The following is a 16001-nucleotide window of genomic DNA, read 5'->3' on the forward strand; positions in this document are numbered from 1 at the left end:
CCACGAAGAAGCAACCTTGTCTATCCCACCATGGCCGTCGCCCACGAAGGACTTGCCTCACTAGCGGTAGATCTTCACGAAGTAGGCGATCTCCTTGCCCTTACAAACTCCTTGGTTCAACTCCACAATCTTTGTCGGAGGCTCCCAAGTGACACCTAGCCAATCTAGGAGACACCACTCTCCAAGAAGTAACAAATGGTGCGTTGATGATGAAATCCTTGCTCTTGTGCTTCAAATGACAGTCTCCCCAACACTCAACTCTCTCTCATAGGATTTAGATCTGGTGGAAAGATGATTTGAGTGGAAAGCAACTTGGGGAAGGCTATAGATCAAGATTCATATGGTAGGAATGGAATATCTTGGCCTCAATACATGAGTAGGTGGTTCTCTCTCAGAACTGGTAAGTTGGAAGTGTAAGTTTGTTCTGATGGCTCTCTCCATGAATCAAGAGGAGGTGGAGGGGTATATATAGCCTCCACACAAAATCTAACCGTTACACACAATTTACCAATCTTGGTGGGAACGAATCAACAAACTCGGTCAGACCGATTTAGTAAACCTAGTGACCGTTAGGATTTTCGGTGGGACCGAAATGCAACTCGGTAGGACTGATATGGTTAGGGTTAGGGCATAACGTAATCTCGGTGAGACCGATTAACCAACTCGGTGAGACCGATTTTGGTAATTAGCTAACCAGAGAGTTGGTCAGGTAAACTCGGTGGGACCAATTTACTCTTTTCCGTGAGACCGAAATGTTACAAAAGGGAAACAGAGAGTTTACAATGCAATCTCGGTGGGACCGATCGCTCACTTCGGTTAGACCGAAACGTTACGAAGGAAAACGGAGAGATTACAATCCCATCTTGGTGAGACCGAGATCCCTATCGGTGAGACCAATTTGCCTAGGGTTTGTGGCAGTGGCTATGACATCTGAACTCGATGGCGCCGGATATAAAGAATCGATGTGACCGATTTTGCCTTTAGGTTTAGGTCATATGTGGATGTGAGAAAGTAGTTGAGGGTTTTGGAGCATATCACTAAGCACATGAAGCAAGAGGCTCATTAAGCAACACCTCATCCCTCCTTGATAGTATTGGCTTTTCCTATAGACTCAATGTGATCTTGGATCACTGAAATATAAAATGTAGAGTCTTGAGCTTTTGAGCTTGAGCCAATCCTTTGTCCTTGATATTTTGAGGGATCTACTTTCATCATCCAAGCCATGCCATTCATTGAGCTTCCTGAAATAATAGTCTTGGAATAGCATTAGCTCAATGAGCAATATGTTGTTATGAATTACCAAAACCACCTAGGGATAGTTGCACTTTCACGGCCATGCCGGCGCAGGTCGTAACTTGTGACATGGTCAATGCCGGCTTGATGAAGTGACCGTGCGGCAATCCCGGTGTGACCGCTCCGTGTAATTCGTGGGGCGGCGATGTTGGTGATGATTTATCCTTCGCGATATCGAACTCTTGTTCAGCTTGCCGAGATGATGATCCGAAGTTGAGATCGGCTCAACAAAGCGACGACGTGTCTAGCGCAGGTTGGCAGCCGTGGAGCAACGTTGTCGGGCTGGTTTGACACATGTGCATTGAAGATCATATTGGAAAAACTTTAAAATTAGTGGGATGTGTTTGGGAACAAAACGCAATACCCCATACAAAACTTCCTTCAAAAAGGATGTCCGAAATCCCGTTCATAAAAAAGATGAACTTGGATCAGATTTGTTCTCGCGTAGAAAATATATCAGAAAATTGATACACTCATCAGAAGGTTCCCGGAGTTTGAACCGTCGGATCGAGCTGAAATTTTGAGGGGTGGTAGATATGAGAATTCCACAGCAGATGAACGGTTGGATCTTCCAAAGGACCTCCGAGCTTGGCTCTGGAGACCACGCCCTAAACTCGTCCAGATTTCCGTCCAGATTTGACACGACTCCGGTATATCGTAGATTGCCGGAGATTCCTCCATCGAAACTTGACAAAATTTTGCATGGTTGTTGTAGACTTAATTCCACACAATTCCACTGAAGTAATCGTCAAAGCAATGCTCGAGGAGGTGGTGGCAGTGCATACAAGTTCATTGTCCGAAAAAATAGAACGGTCGCCCGAGGGCAATGTTGATGTTGAGCCCCCGAGGATAATTCCTCCATGATCATGATAGAGATCGGAGTTGATGTTGATGAAGGCCCTCGTCCGAACATGACTATCGGAGGCAGGGCACAGTTTAGGTCAAGCCGAGGTAACCAGTCGAGCCGGTGACGAAGATGTCGACGTCGCAGTTAATCTGCAGACGAGTCATCGATCATTTATCGATCACACAATGGAACTCTTAATGAAAGCACCAATATCGGTGTCAAATCCGGCGGATCTCGGGTAGGGGGTCCCTAACTGTGCATCTAAGGTCGATGGTAATAGGAGACAAGGGACACAATGTTTACCCAAGTTCGGGCCCTCTCTAAGGAGGTAATACCCTACTTCTTGCTTGATTGATCTTTATGAATATGCGTATTATAAGATTTGATCTACCATGAGATCGTAATGCCTAAACCCTAGAAGTCCAGCTTGTATGATTGTCATAATAATCTATCGACTAGCCTAGCCTTGGCTTATATAATGCACCTGAGGCCTAGGATAACAAGAGTCCTAGCCGAATACATTGGTGGAGAGGAGTCCTTGTCTTGTGGAATACTCCTTGTATGCGGCATGGGCTGCCCGAAGTGGCCCATGAGTGAACCGCCATGGGGGTCCTAGGCCCGATCCACCTGGTTGGGAGACGATTTGGTGAGTACCCCCTAGTCCAGGACACCGTCAGAGACCTTCTCACCCGTAGCGATGCTTAAATCAGTCCGAATCATGTTAGCAATTGCCGCATTTTATAATTATGAAATCTAGCAAATGGACATCAAAACTGCATTCCTTAATGGATTTCTTGAAGAAGAGTTGTATATGATGCAACCAGAAGGTTCTGTTGATCCTAAAGGTGCTGACAAAGTGTGCAAGCTCCAGCGATTCATCTATGGACCGGTGCAAGCATCTCGGAGTTGGAATATATGCTTTGATGAGGTGACTAAAGCATATAGTTTTATACAGACTTACGATGAAACCTATGTGTACAAGAAGTGAGTGGGAACTCTGTAGCATTTCTGATATTATATGTGGATGACATATTATTGATTGGAAATGATACAGAATTTCTGGATAGCATAAAAGGATACTTGAATAAAAAAATTCAATGAAAGACCTCAGTGAAGCTGCTTATATATTGGGCATCAAGATCTATAGGGATAGATCAAGACACTTAATAGGATAAATATTTATTATTCATGCTAGAATTGTATTGATCGGAAACTTAAATACATGTGTGAATACATAAACAAATACCGTGTCCCTAGTAAGCCTCTACTAGACTAGCTCGTTGATCAAAGATGGTTAAGGTTTCCTAACCACAGACATGTGTTTCCATTTGTTAACATGATCACATCATTAGGGGAATGATGTGAAGCACAAGACCCATCCGTTAGCTTAACATATTGATTGTTCATTTTATTGCTATTGCTTTATTAATGTCAAATACATATTCCTTCGACTATGAGATTATGCAACTCCCGGATACTGGAGGAATACCTTGTGTGCTATCAAACATCACAACATAATTGGGTGGTCATAAATATGCTCTACAGGTATCTCCGAAGGTGTTTGTTGAGTTGGCATAGTCGAGATTAGGAGTTGTCACTCCGAGTATCAGAGAGGTATCTTTGGGCCCTCTTGGTAATACACATCATAATAAGCCTTGCAAGCAAATGACTAATGGGTTAGTTATGAGATGATGTATTATGGAATGAGTAAAGAGACTTGCCGGTAACGAGATTGAACTAGGTATGAAGATACCGAAGATGGAATCTCGGGTAAGTGGAGGATAGGGGTGTGCTAGGGGTGCCCTCACATATATATAGGTAGGAGGGGGAGGGGAGAGGCCAGGAGGCACCCCAAGTAGGACCGAATCCTACTTGGGCTCCTCCCAAGCCACCCCCTGCCATATATATCGGAGGGGGAAGGAAGAGGGGGGAGGGGGAAGGAAGGGGGAATCCTATTCCCTTTCTTTCCTTCCCTCCTTCCCCTTTCCTTCTCCACCTTGGCAGGCCCATATGGGGGGCGCACCAGCCCCCTCTGGCTGGTGCATTTCCCTTCCTAGCCCATAAGGCCCATATCTTTTGTCGGGGGTGCCCGGAACCACCTTCGGTGATCCGATATGTACCCGGTACCCTCCGGAACACTTCCGGTGTCCAAATACCATCATCCTATATATAATCATTACCTCTCGACCATTTTGAGACTCCTCTTCATGTCCATGATCTCACTCGGGACTCCAAGCAACATTCGGACACCAAATCACATAACTCATATAATACTATATCGTCATCGAATGTTAAGCGTGTGGACCCTATGGGTTTGAGAACTATGTAGACATTACCGAGACCCCTCTCCGGTCAATAACCAATAGCGGAACCTGGATGCTCATATTGGCTCTTACCTATTCTACAAAGATCTTTATCGGTCAAACCGTTATGGCAACATATGCAACTTCCTTTGTCCATCGGTAAGTTAGTTTCCCGAGATTCGATCGTTGGTATCTTCATACCTAGTTCAATCTTGTTACCGGCAAGTCGCTTTACTCGTTGCTTAATACATCATCTCGTGACTAACTCCTTAGTCGTTTGCTTGCAAGCTTATGATGTGTATTACCGAGAGGGCCTAGAGATACCTCTCCGATACTCAGAGTGACAAATCCTAATCTCTATCAATGCTAACTCAACAAAAACCTTTGGACATACCTGTAGAGAATCTTTATAATCACCCAGTTACGTTGTGATGTTTGATAGCACAAAAGGCATTCCTTAGGTATCCGGGAGTTGCATAATCTCATATTCAAAGGAATATGTATTTGACATGAAGAAAGCAATAGCAATAAAACTCAATGATCATTATGCTAAGCTAATGGATAGGTCTTGTCCATCATATCATTCTCCTAATGATGTGATCCTGTTATCAAATGATAACACATGTCCATGGTTAAGAAACCTTAACCATCTTTGATCAACGAGCTAGTCTAGTAGAGGCTCACTAGGGACACAGTATTTCTTTATGTATTCACACATGTATTTAAGTTTCTGATCAATACAATTCTAGCATCAATAATAAACCTTTATCATGAATAAGGAAATATAAAATAACAACTTTTTTGTTGCCTCTAGGGCATATTTCCTTCAAACGCTTCTGCTTAGGGCCTACGAGGGTACATAGGCACACTCTCCCCTCTCATTGATATGCATCTCCTTGATAGATCTTGCGTGTGCGTAGAATTTTTTTGTTTTCCATGCAACGTTTTCCAGCACAAATTGCTTTGGTAGGTGATCCAATGCAAGAGCGGTGTCCTCATACACAGATGTTCCTCTCTGTCTATTTGGAATCATTGAGTTCCAGCAGTTTTTTTGCAAAGTTGTAGTCCCATAGCAAATGCATAGTGGTCTCCTCTGCCTTCTGATTGTAGTTGGGGCAGTAAGGGTCATTTAAATGCAGTCCTTTTCTCTTGAGAAGTGCCCTGGTATTGATTCTACAATGTGCTACTAACCAGAAGAAGATCTTGTGTTTTAGTCTGATGGAGTTATTCCATATAATGTTGAATATGGGGTTTTCCTCCTTATGTTCAAGCATGTGTTGATAAATGTAGATAGCTGAGAACTTGCCTGCTAACCCATTAATGGTCCATTTATCCTTTCTATCTAGATGCAGTTGAGGGGTAATTTCCCCTAGTTGATTGAATTGATCATATGCTTCAATTGACAATGGCAGGTGGAAGTGTTCAGTCCAATCTTGTACTTCGTTAAGTTTTGAATTGTTTGGACGTCATCAATTGCAAATGAATGAAGTTGTGGGAATGATTGTTGTAGTGTTTGCTCTTGCCATTTGTCTTTCTAGAATAACATAGTTTGTCATGATCCAAATGTGCATTTGCTCAATAATTTGAATCTGTCTAGCAGTGCAATGTGTTTCTTCCACCATAAAGAGCCTTCTGCTTTTCCCATGGGTGCTTCTGTGTGGTAATACTTCTCCCATACTAAATTGATCCAATGGATGTCTTCTTTGTTAAGAAACTTATATAGGTTTTTCATAAGCAGAACTTTGTTGTGAATTGCAATATCCATAATTCCAAGCCCTCCATGCTTCTTTGGTTGACATACTTTGGACCATGCAATCAGTGTTGTCCCCTTGTCCTCCATTCCAAATTTTCTCCACGAGAAGTTTCTCAAGTATTTATTTATCCTACATAAAACTTGCAACCATATTAAGCTTCAGCTAGCCACTCTCCCGGCAGCTCCGGGTAGAAGATTTGTTACCCTGACGTTCGTGGCGAGAGTTTCCTCTAGGAACACCGCCACATCCAAATCGCCTCCACCCTCTCTGATGAGCTGAAAGTCTGAACATATTTTTGTAGGAATGGCAACAATGTCGAGACCTATGCTTTCCCGTTGCCAAAGATTATATTGTTTCTCAAGTGCCACGCTCTCCACTACGCGCTTGGGTCTCTACATTGACAATGCTTAGGAGAACAAGCAATCTTTGCATGAGGAACATCAGGTGTGTAACTGCATTGACTATTAGTCATTCCTAATTAACTACTAGAATAGTAATCTTAGAGTATGTACATCCGTTCGTTTAAACCCGGCCCTGCCACTATCAGCCTATAACTAATTAGATTTGGAATAGATTATCCCACGAGGTACAAGTGACATGAAATATCCATTTCAATCAACTATAAAAGATAAAGGGCTAATTGAATTCCTTTTTGAGGTTGAGCTCATTTTAAATGGCATTTTCTCCCTAATTAAACTAAGAATGAATTAGAGAATTAAAATAAATGAAGACTCCACAGAACGCGGATGAATTCAGGTACATCACATGGTTAATGCTTTTAGAAAAATGATATACTTTTTGTCAAAGTTAAGTAAATTTAGTCTATTTATATGGCAGTTCTTATAGAAAACAAATACAAATCAAGTCATTCAGTTTCAGAGTTAATTTGTGCACCATATGCGGGTGCGTCTATGTGCCGCCCGCAGCAGCTCCTACCCACTACTCGCCTGCAGAGAGACGGTACCGAGCCAGCTCAGTAACCACGCACCACGTCTTGCTTATACCACACCTGTTTTTTTTTTCATTCCATTTCTTCACCTTTCTTTTCTTGTTTTTTGCTTTATTTTTTTAATATCATGTATATTCTAAATGCATATATTGCAAAAACAATTCACATAATCTTTTTTAAAAAATAATCGTGTACCAAAAATGTTTCTTACATTTTATAAATGTCACACAATTATCAAAAATAATGTACATGCCATTTTTTTAAAATGTTTGTGTATTTCAAACAATGTTCGGGAGTTTAAAGAATGTGTTAGTTACATTTCTAAAAATGTGTGTTCAATGTTAACCATGTTTGCATAGTTCAAAAAAATGTTTTTTATCATTAAAAAAATGTTCCAACGTTTATTTGATTTTTTTAACATGTATTAATAAAAAATGTTCAAAACACGTTTTTATAAGAATATTAATAATTTATTTGATAAATGTGAAAACATATAAAAATATTTTATTTGTATTCGAAAAATGTACAACATATATGAAAAAAGTTGACATTAAACATGACAATAATATTAATCATGTATTTCAAAAATGTTAACCTGTATAAAGAGTTACTGATGTATATGAAAAATTTACAATGTATATAAAAAAGCAGAAATTAAAACATATATTAGAAAATGTAATCATGAATTTGAAAATATATAATATGTATAAAAATAGTACTCATGTATACGAAAAATGTACATTGTGCATGAAAAAATGTAGACACATGTTGAAGAAAAGAGAGAAAAATTAATGAAAAACAGATGAAAACCAAAATGGAAAAGAGGAAACCTAAGAAAACCAACAAAAGAACAAAGAAATTCAAAAAGAAACCAGAGAAAGAAAAAAGGAAAAATAAGATAAAAGGGTAATAGTAAAACCGAAAAAAAACCAAGAAAAACTTGTTGCAAAGGTGGACAAAAATTAAGCAATAGAAATAAAACTAACACTACAGTTTTGGGTCCGCCCGATAGCGGCCGCCCATAGATGATTCCCCCCCTAATAGGAACCGATACGGGCCAGATATAGCTACCGTGCTGAGATGGGCCCGGAACACACTTCTTCCTCCAGAGTTAATTTGTGTGGGCTTTTGGTAGCCGACTTTCGTACGAGCAGCAGCCCATGGATCAGAGACCATATGACATATTTATCCTCAAAAAGGAAAAATTAATCACTAGTTAGGCTATATTCCCTTTTTCTTTTCTCGACAAAAGGTGATTTTTATTGCTCATAATGAAGCAACAAGGTGATGCAAACACAACGAGTGCACAACCGACCACTACTTGAGTAGAGTGCAGACATCAACGCATACACACAAATGATCACGCCGACAAAGAATAGAGGCATGAAGCTATGCCAAGACAGGAAAAGATAGTTAGGCTATATTTGTTAGCACAGCAAATCTAAGATGGAACTGGCAAAAAGATATAATATATCATCATCAAATCCTCTTTTGTGGAAATTGTTCGGGGGAACATCCCAACCCAAATTTTAGTGCTCGACTACATTCATGACATCAGCCAGTAAGGAAAGAACAGTACCTTGTTGGCTAATCTTGCTAAGATCAAAATGGCCAGAACTCATGCAACTCATCCATGAAACTATTAAAAAGAAACAGTACCTTGCAGGCTACTCTAGATCGGGACAAAGGTTAATAGTAATTAATATGATTATTATATATTGCATAGAAGAGATTTATTTATTTATTTTGCGAGTGATAGAAGATCAAGATTTGGACGTGGTAAAAAGTTAACCCTGGTTTAACAGCGTTGTTAATACTGCAGTGCTGATCTAGGGTGTGTGGGCCTGATGCATATAGCATTTTGCCAAGATTCAATGACGTTGGTGGCCAACGAATTAGCAAAGTGTAAACCGCGTATGGCTACTTTTCTACCAGCAGCCTTTGGAGAATAGTAGATGCATCTATCAAACTACTGATATGATATAATGTAACGTTTGGTAGGTCTAAAAGGTAAACGAAAACGAAAGGAACACCTAATGCATTTCATATCGATCATCTAAATCCACACGACTTTGCCCAAGTCATACATAGCAAAGAGATCCTGTCAATTGTTTATCTCACAATCTGACTCATCTGTTTAAGAATTCCACAAGTAACATTCACACATTCCTTTACCGTTAGCTGATAATAAGACTGTTTCTACAACGAAAGTGCTCTTCTGAGATCGAGCTCACACGCACCCTTGCTACAGTAAAATTTTAAAAAATGCTAAAAACATTCAAATAGATCTGAATTTTTTTTTACAACAAGCATTGATGTTTGTTTCACGTGCGTGTAAAATTTCCTGATGAAATAATATTTATAGAGGTCTCGGTAAAAACAATTGATGCTCCAAAATGCTTCCAAAAACAGTCTTATTGGAGCATCAATTTTTTTGCCCAGACCTCTACGAATGTCATTCCATCGCAAAAGTTTGCACGCATGTGAAACACACATCCATGTTCCTTACCAAAAATTCAGATTTTTTTTTAAAAAAATAGTATTTTTCTTCAGAATTTACTGTAGCAAAGATGCATATGATGTCAAACTCAGAAACTCCATGTCCTTTCTACAAGTCATTGCGTAGCAAAATACAATGTTTGGGTAACACAAAGCTGCATAAACCATTTACTGATTGAATTTGAATATCAAAAGTTCAAAACCAGAAGACCATACTTTAACAACACTCCATGTATATTTTGGAATAGCACAATGCCGAAGAACATTGTTCACAATTCAGTTCTCATCACGAAATTAGCATCTATAATTGCCTACCCCAACTCTTCTACTCAAATTGTCTCTAGTTAGTATGCTATTTCTTAACATAGGCCAGAAAATACATTTTATCGTTTAAAGGCAACTTCATAAACCACATCCTATATACCTAAGGGCATGAGCACCGGAAGCAGCAGTATACTAGTGCTTCACTCTCCACACAAGAAAAAATTGTTTAAGGCAGCACCCAATCCTTTATTCACCCATTGCATGGCTGCCTCACAGGCTCCACAATGTCAGTTTGCTCAGCCTCTTTTTTCTTTCCTTCGTTAACATGCACGCACGGCAGAAGCAGCTACTCTCTTGCATTTTTCCTCTCTCCTGCTTTTGTCAGGGAGGAGACGGGATCTTCTGCAAGAGCTAGCTTTAGTCTGCAAGCTGCAGTTTGGTGCTAGGTGGACTGTTGTAGCTGAAGTGGAATGCTAAAGCACCTGTCCAACATGGAGCGTTGGTCATGCCCTAAGAAGTTCATCCCAACTATCTTATTTATCTTAACATGCAACCTATACACTTCATCACATATGTCCCACACATGTTACCTCTCATTTAAATGCACATGCAAGCTATCCACATCATCAAGCGCATGCAATCCATCAGCTTTTCACTTTCCACCACATGCGCACCCTCCACATGATCAAGCGCCCATGCAACCGTTCAACTTTCAACTTTCCACTTTCTACCACATGCAAGCCCTCCACATCATCAAAGAACACGAAAAGCCATCCACACTATTAATTTTTACTTTTATGTTTCAACAATATAAAAATGTACTTGAATGTCACAAGCAATATAACATGCATCTGCCCTTCATTTATCTCTAGGTTAAAATATGATGTGGTACTATTATTATATATTGTAACTTTATTTCTGATAAGTTCATTGCTAAATATTTCAGTAACAATGGCGTGGGGCGTTATCGATCTAGTTCTCTTAAAAGGACATCACACTTGATTAGCCTTTATACTACATGCAAGGATTTTACAGTAAAGACACCTGAAGAGGTCAACATCCATCTACATCTATCTGATAGAAGATAGGCTAGGGGTTGCAATGCATCACACACATTCGTATTCATCCACAGTGGGGTAATATATAATAGAGTACATGAGAGAGAGGGAGAGAGATACACACGCACGTAAACAGACTAACCATCGATCCTAGATGGATGGAAAGATAAGTGCGGCTAACAGCCTTGCATGCGCCATGCAAGGGCGGTGGATGCATGGAGCGTGCGACTAGCTCGGACTAGTAACACAAGTCCAACAGTAGACCAAATCATAGTCTAACAGCCCCCCGCAGTGTCAACGTGGGCTTGCCGGACGTTGAGACTGGATCGAAATTCAGCAAAGAGCGTGGTTGGCAGCCCTTTGGTGAAAATGTCAGCATACTGTGAAGAAGTGGGAACATGCAGAACCCGAACCTCGCCAAGCGAAACCTTGTCACGCACAAAGTGAATGTCAATCTCGATATGCTTCGTACGACGGTGCTGCACAGGGTTAGCAGACATGTAGACAGCAGACACGTTGTCACAGTAGACAACAGTGGATCTGGACACTGGCTGGTGAAGCTCCTGCAGAAGTTGCCGCAGCCATGTAGTTTCGGCAACAGCATGAGCGACGGCGCGATACTCAGCCTCCGCACTGGACCTAGAAACAGTTAGCTGTCGCTTGGATGACCATGAAACCAAATTATCCCCAAAATAAACGCAGTAACCAGACGTGGAACGACGAGTGTCGGGACAGCCAGCCCAGTCGGCATCGGAGTACGCAACAAGAGAGGTGGAGGTAGAAGGTGTAATGTGCATACCGAAATCTAAAGTGCCCTTAACGTACTGAACTATGCGTTTGACAAGGCTAAGGTGGGAGGTGCGAGGCGCATGCATGAACAAACACGCCTGCTGAACGGAGTAAGATAGATCGGGGCGAGTGATAGTGAGATACTGCAAAGCACCGGTGAGACTACGGTAGGTGGTAGCGTCAGCAGCGTCAAGAAGGTCACCAGTGTTAACGGAAAGCTTTGCGCTGGAATCGATGGGGGTACGAGTAATATGACACTCGGACATGCCGGCACACTGGATAATGTCGAGCGTGTATTGCCGTTGCGAGAGAAAAAGGGAGGAGGAAGAGCGGGTAACAGAGACTCCGAGAAAGTGCGAGAGAGATCCCAGATCAGTCATGGCAAACTCCTGTCGAAGACGAGAAATGGCATACTGAAGGAAACTGGAGGATGACACAGTTAGTATGATATCATCGACATATAAGAGGAGATAGGCAGTGTGACTCGAGGAACGGTAGATAAACAAGGAGGTGTCGCATCTGGAGGCGCTGAATCCTATAGTCACTAGGAAGGCGGCGAAGCGAGTGAACCAGGCGCGCGGGGCCTGCTTAAGACCGTAGAGAGACTTACGAAGGAGACACACGTGCGAAGGCACAGTAGGATCCTCGAACCCGAGAGGCTGCTGACAGTAGACAGTCTCGGCTAAGTGACCGTGGAGGAAGGCGTTCTTGACATCGAGTTGGTGAACGGGCCAAGAGGCTGAGATGGCGAGAGTGAGAACGACACGGATGGTGCTAGGCTTAACGACTGGTGAGAAGGTCTCATCGTAGTCGATCCCCTTGGTCTGAGAGAAACCACGGACAACCCGACGTGCTTTGTAGCGCGCAAGGGTTCCATCGGAATGATACTTGACACGAAAAACCCACTTCCCGCTGACGACGTGAGAGCCAGCAGGACGGGGAACAAGTGTCCAAGTGTCATTCTGAAGGAGTGCCTGGTACTCATCAGTCATGGCAGCAGCCCAGTTAGGGTCGGCAAGGGCAGCACGATAAGTGCGAGGTAGGGGCGAAATGTTAGGAGCGTCGACAAGAAAGTTAAGTTTGCGAGAGGGAAGGGTAAACCCGGATTTAGCACGCGTACGCATGGGATGTGGGTTAGCGGGGGGTTGAACAGCGACTGCATGGGGCGGCAGTGGTCGTGGAGGCGTGCTAGGTTGGGAAGGATTAGCGCTAGCTGGCGCGGGAGTTGACGAGGCGGCCGGTCCTACAGAACTCGCCGAGACAGGGCTGGGTGCAGTAGACATTGGGTTGGGTTCGCTAGATGAACTAGACTGGGAGCAAGGGCTGGGCGTAGTGGCTGGTGTGGCAACGTCCGTAGAGGAGACGGGAGAGGACGGGATGGCCGCTCGCGTGGACGAAGCGGGACTGACTGGTTTTGCTACCGGGCTAGGAAGAAATGGTGGGAGGGGACTAGCTGGGAAACTAGGGCCGGTTGGTAGATCGGGAAAAAGATCAGCAATAGAGGGTTTCGCAGGAGGGCGACTAGCGAACGGGAAAACGGTCTCGTCGAAAACAACGTGCCTAGAGATATGAACCCGGTGTGTAGAGAGATCAAGGCAGCGGTAGCCTTTGTGATCCGTAGGATATCCAAGAAAGAGACACGCCGTCGACCGCGGTGCCAACTTGTGGGCAGCAGTGGCGGACATGTTGGGAAAACAAAGACATCCGAAAACCCTAAGGTGATCATACGTAGGAGGTTGAGAGAAAAGAGCCTCGTGAGGAGTAGATCGGAGTAGGGTTTTGGTTAGCCGAAGATTGAGAAGATGGGTGGCAGTAGAGAGGGCGTCAGCCCAATACTTAGGCGGCATGTTGGCTTGAATTAGAAGGGTCCGTACAACGTCGTTAGTGGAGCGAATAGCGCGCTCAGCAGTGCCATTTTGTGAAGACATGTAAGGACATGAGAAACGCATGGTCGTACCAAAAGGAAGGAAGAAGTCGCGATTACTAGCGTTGTCAAACTCTCGGCCATTGTCGCATTGGAATGTGGCGATAGTGCGATGAAAATGGGTGCGAACAAGAGCATGGAACGAACGAAAAATAGCATGCACGTCGGACTTAAGGACAAGAGGAAACGTCCACCGGTATTTAGTGTAATCGTCGATGATGATAAGGTAGTATTTGTTGCCAGAAACACTGGAGATGGGAGCTGTCCAGAGATCACAATGCATTATTTCGAAAGCAGCACTAGTAGAGCTACGTGATGGATAAAAAGGCAAACGAACGTGCTTGCCCAACTGGCAGGCATGACAAAGTGGTACACAAGCAGAGTTTTTATTACATGAAGGAAACCCTTTATTGAAAAAGTATGGGCGCTGGGGTGGCCGAGCCGGCGATGCCACAGATCCGTGAGCCGGGAGACGGTGGCGCTGAAGGCAACGGCGGCGTCACTCGAAGCGTTGTTAGCGAAGATTGGGTAGAGCTTGCTGCTACTGTTGCATCGGTGCAGCGCCGCCTTGGTGATGTAATCCTTCACAGTCAGACCAAAAGGATCAAACTCTACGGCAAGATTATTGTCAGTAGTAAGGCGACGAATGGAAAGAAGGTTTTTGACGATATTAGGAGTGACCAAAACGTTCTGAAGATAGAGAGGACGGGAGGGAGTAGCAAGTGCGGCTGATCCTATGTGCGTGACGTGCATGGGTTGTCCATTTCCAATGTATACAGGGGGATAATTGGTGATCGGGGTAACCGGCGAGAGCATACCTGGGTCCGAGGTAATGTGAGAAGAAGCGCCTGAGTCCGCGATCCACCCGTTGGTGGAGTTCTGCAGCGTCAGGTTGTGGAGAGCCCCCATTAGCGCCGCCTGATCCACTCCATCCGAAGCCTGCGTGGTGTGGTGCTGCTGCGGCTGCGGAGGTGCAGCCAGAAGGGGCGGCGACTGCTGCATCAGAGGGGCCGCTGGGTACGGTACCGAACCATACGACGCCCCCCCATAGCCCGTCGGTCCGTACGGCACACCGCCGTACTGGAGCGGCGCGTAGGCCGTGTAGGCCTGAGCTGGGCGCGGCCCGAGGATCCCCTGCGGACGAGGCGGAGGCGGTAGCGAGACGGGGTATGCGTACACGTGCCCAGTCCAGGGCGGCGGCGAGTTGGCAGCGCCTTGGTAGCCGCCGTTGTTGGTGTAGCGGCGCCGCTTGTTGTTCCCCTGGTTTGGCGAAGGAGTACCAGGCTTGGGGCCGCCCTGCCCAGGCTCAGGAGGCCTGGCATGCCCGCCAGAGGAGGAGGCAGGGGCAGGTGGACGCTGCTGGACGGCGAGGGCGGTGTGGGAGACGCCCGAGGGGGAGAAGTCAGCGCCGATCTCGTCCTGGAGGAGCATACCAACTGCAACATCAAAGGGAACGGGAGTTTGAGATTTCTCGATGATTTTTGCAGTCATCTCATGACGGTCCTTGTTGACGCCGCGGAGGAGCTGAACAACGAGTTCATCGTCGTCCAGCACCTTGCCGGCGTTCCGCAGCCCGTCCGCGACGGCCTTAAGGCGTGCGCAGAAGGAGGCGCTCTCGGCGCCTCGGCGTCCATGGCGGAAGCAGTGGAAAGATCTAAGCTGATACCATGATAGAAGATAGGCTAGGGGTTGCAATGCATCACACACATTCATATTCATCCACAGTGGGGTAATATATAATAGAGTACATGAGAGAGAGGGAGAGAGATACACACGCACGTAAACAGACTAACCATCGATCCTAGATGGATGGAAAGATAAGTGCGGCTAACAGCCTTGCATGCGCCATGCAAGGGCGGTGGATGCATGGAGCGTGCGACTAGCTCGGACTAGTAACACAAGTCCAACAGTAGACCAAATCATAGTCTAACACTATCTTCTTCTTCACTTAAAGTCAATTAGTACATACTCCTTCTACATCCTGCCAGATGGCAGGGGTCTCATCTCTCAAATCTTATGTACAAAAAGAAGTTCATATATCTCATTGTGCTCTTTTTTTTAAGTTCACATGTAAAAGGTGTTTACTATCTAATTTTGTGTATATATTGTCTCTGTCTCAAGAAAAGCTACAGTATATTGTGACCAAATCCTCTTTTGTGTTCTAAAATGACAAAATTCCTATTTTACTGAAATTGTTTGGAACATCCTGACCCCAACTTGTGCTTATTAGCGGTGTTGGTGGCGTCTTGTCATATTTTCTTTCTTCTTTTGAATCAACTTGTATGAGGATTGCATCAACACCTTGTATCGTTCAGCCGTGT

The sequence above is a fragment of the Triticum dicoccoides genome, chromosome 1B (assembly GCF_002162155.2).
Source record: "Triticum dicoccoides isolate Atlit2015 ecotype Zavitan chromosome 1B, WEW_v2.0, whole genome shotgun sequence".
Taxonomy (NCBI): domain Eukaryota; kingdom Viridiplantae; phylum Streptophyta; class Magnoliopsida; order Poales; family Poaceae; genus Triticum; species Triticum dicoccoides.